General features: G+C 37.9%; 1 pseudogene; it reads left to right on the top strand.

Moving 5' to 3' along the window:
* Positions 1–1,246: 1,246 nt before the first annotated feature.
* On the top strand, positions 1,247–1,534 carry LOC138169770 (small ubiquitin-related modifier 2 pseudogene; annotated as a pseudogene).
* Positions 1,535–3,654: the final 2,120 nt, after the last annotated feature.

Genomic DNA, 3,654 nt, shown 5'->3' with positions numbered 1-3,654 from the left:
GATAGATAGATAGATAGGTAGGTGGGTCTACAACTTGCTATGAGAAGGCTCTTGAGAAGGAGTCTGTGTAAATGTATCATTGAGAGTTTGATACATCAAATTCTAACTTGGGTTGAACTGGATTAATTCATGTAAGGCTAAGAATGACATATATACCTCTGGGAATAGGAAAGGGTGGGAACTCTGGGTAGAGTAAAGACAAAAAGTCTGGTGCTTTTGGCAGCAACACGTGGAGGAATGATAAAAGAAAGGGGAATTATTAGTGAGGGAGGAAGCAATGTGAAAAAAAGAGACAGAGAAAAGGGAGTACAGAAGTTATCATGCTAAGAAGCCCTAGGTTTCTCCAGCTTAATAACTAAAGACAATTATGGCAACAGTAATAAAATTTAAGTAGGAACAGCTGGTTGAGAATTTATCTCATTTCTAGGTGAAATAGTATGGTGTGGAAAACACTGGCTCAGATACTTTGAGCTCTATTCCTGCCTCTGACACTTTAAGCTGTGGGACCTTGGGACTCAGTTTCCTCATCTATAAAATGAAATGGTTGTACTACCTCATCTATTGAGGTCCTTTCTAATTCCCCAAATGATATGGTAATGACAACAATTTTATTCTATGAGATTATCTGAATTTATCCAAAGGACAAAAATTTTACCTAGGAAAGCTTTCACTTTTCTCCTAAAATTCTAGATTTAGAAGTAGGGCCAACTACTTACCCATTGCAGAAGGAAGGGAAAATTGTTAACTGATGTATTTACTGTTATGATGCTAGGGGTGATAAACCATCAATTTGTCCATTGGGGAGAGGACTTTTTCCCTACACTATCTTCCCCAGATATTCTGCCTCCAAAATTGGAGGTTACTATACATTAAGAATGTTCTCAGAAACTCCCACTGTAGCAGAGAAGTGTGGAATATAGGAGGAAAGTGAAATTTAGATCAAAGCTTCCAACCCATAACATATGTACCCAATGTACTACCTACTCTTAGCAGAGCCAACATCTCAATATTGCCCCCCAATAGAACGGGCTTGTGCTTGTTAATCAGTTCCAGAAAATTCTGGGTGACATCCTCCTCTTCCTCCACATCCTCCTCCTCCTTTTTCTCCTCTTCTTCACCATCACCACAACATCATCTTCCTCCTCCTTCTCCTGCTCCTGCTTCTGCTGCTTCTCCCTCCATTCCCTTGGAATGGACCATTCTGGTGCTTCTTTTGTGAAGTGGTGGCTGAGGTGGCATACTCTCCATGGCAGATGAAAAGCCCAAGGAAGGAATAAAGACTGAAAACAAAGACCATATTAATTTGAAGGTGGCAGGGCAAGATGGTTTGGTGGTGCAATTTAAGATTAAGAGGCACACACCACTTAGTAAACTAATGAAAGCCTATTGTGAATGACAGGGTTTGTCAATGAGGCAGATCAGATTCCAATCTGATGGGCAACCAATCAATGAAACAGACACAGCTGCACAGTTGGAAATGGAGGATGAAGATACAATTGATGTATTTCGGCAGCAGACAGGAGGTGCTTACTAAAAAGCAATCTACAACTCTACTCCAGAACTGTGCTCCCAAGGAAAACAATACCTTCACAATTAGAAAACTAAGATTTGGTTCATCCATGTCCCGACTACCGCAGTATGGTTTTCTCTCTTCTTTGATGCCCTTCTCCATTCCTCTATCGTACATAAAGTAACTGGTATATGTGCACAGGCATAATGAGTATTTTTTTAACTAAATGGCCTATGGTATGTTTTAATCAACATCAAATGGAGATGGGGAGGATAAAAACAAACTCTTCTCCATTAGTGGCATGCTCATTCAACTTTTATCTTTATATTACAGTAAGTTATTTTGCTCTCACTGTTTAATAACAAAAAAACACACACACAAAAAATCCTAGCATAACTTGTTTGGATAATTTCAATATTTCTCTTTTATCATTGTAAAACCAAGGATGATTTTATAACTTTTTTGTATGTAGCCATTATATGTAGGGCAATCTCTGTCTCTCAGTAGGGATAAATTATTATAAAGAAATTGATCCTAGATACTTTTCCCTTCGAGTCAAACATCTTGTTGTTTAAATAAACTTCTTGTTTAAAATAAACTGTTTTCTTTAATCTCAAGAAACTGTTAAGAAATGATGATGTAGAGGAACATAGTTTAATTAACATGATAAGGGAGAAAGGTTAAATGATTAAAACTTATTTTCTTAAAAAAAAAACTACATACAATATTTCAAAGCAATCTGTTTCCCTGTAAATATAGGGTCAGAGAGCAGCAAGTCAGTGCCATGGATAGAGTGTCAGACCTGGAGCCAGGTAGACATGAGTTTAAATCTGGCCTCAAATATTTATTAACTGTGTGACCCTAGAAAAGTCATTTAAGCCTTCACCTTAATTTCTTCATCTGTAAAATAAGCTGGAGAAGGAAATTGCAAACCACTTCAAAATCTTTGCCAAGAAAACCTCAAATGTGTCGCAGAGTCATACACAACTGAAACACAATTTGGTAGTAAATAACACAATTTGGTAGTAAAGAGAAGCAGAGGGGTATGATAGAAAGCTAGCCTCTGAGGGAGGACAGAGTTCAAATCCTACCCCTGACATGTATGGGCTCTCTGTGTGCAAGTTATAGGATCATTGCTCTAGGGCAGTGGTTCTCAAACATTATGGTCTCAGTATCCCTTGATGTGCTAAAAATCTATTGAGAACCTCAAAGAACTGTGGCTTTTGTGGGTTCTAGCTATCAAAATTTACCATGTTAGAAATCCAAAAGTCTTAATATTAGTATGAAAATAGTTTTAACTTCATGAACGCCTGAGAGGGTCTCAGGAACTCCCAGGGGGCCAGTCCATATTTTGAGAACTGTTGGTCTAAAGTTAAAAGTGACCTTGGGGGCCATCTTGTGCTTGTCTTTGCTCATCTGCAACCTGAGAGGCTAAGAGACTTTTCCAGAAAGGAAGAAAGGCAAGATTTGAACATAAATTATTGGATACCAGAGCCAGTTTTTTTTTTCTACACTGCTGCCCTAAGACAATCATTTAACACTCTAAGTTATAGAATAAAGGTATCAACCTGAACTGGTAGAAGGAATTTCTCAATCTAGGAGGTCCATATGTCAATGAAATCACAAGGTCTTGGCCCTATCTCTACCTTATCATCATCATCATCATTTTATTGTTGTTGTTCAGTCATTTTTGGTCTTGTCCAACTTTCCATGACCCCATTTGGAGAGTGGATTGCCATTTCATTTTCCAGCTCATTCTATAGATGAGGAAATTAAGATAAACAGGGCTAAGTGACTTGCTCAGGGTCATACAGCTAGTAAATATCTGAAGCCAGATTTGAATTTAGGAAGATGTATCTTCTTGAGTCCAGGTCTGCCTCTCATATTGGAACAAGTACCTTTATCCCTATTTTACAGATGATTAATCCATTGTAGAGATAGTTTAAGTGATTTTTCATGGATTACACAATTACCCAGTAGTGATGATAGCATTCAACTAAGGCTCTTGTCTCATATGTCAATATTTTTTTTCAACTAGATTTTGCTAAATCCCGGATTATTATCTGGGCAACAAGGCAACAAGGTCAGCAGCTTCCTAAAACAAAAACACTAAGCTTTATTCTGCTTTGTGCTAGTTGCTAGCA

Source organism: Petaurus breviceps, unplaced genomic scaffold (genome assembly GCF_028583685.1).
Source record: "Petaurus breviceps papuanus isolate PSGF00001 unplaced genomic scaffold, PetGlider_PUasm1.0 126, whole genome shotgun sequence".
Taxonomy (NCBI): Eukaryota; Metazoa; Chordata; class Mammalia; order Diprotodontia; family Petauridae; genus Petaurus; species Petaurus breviceps.
This window is presented reverse-complemented; position numbering and strand designations above follow the sequence as displayed.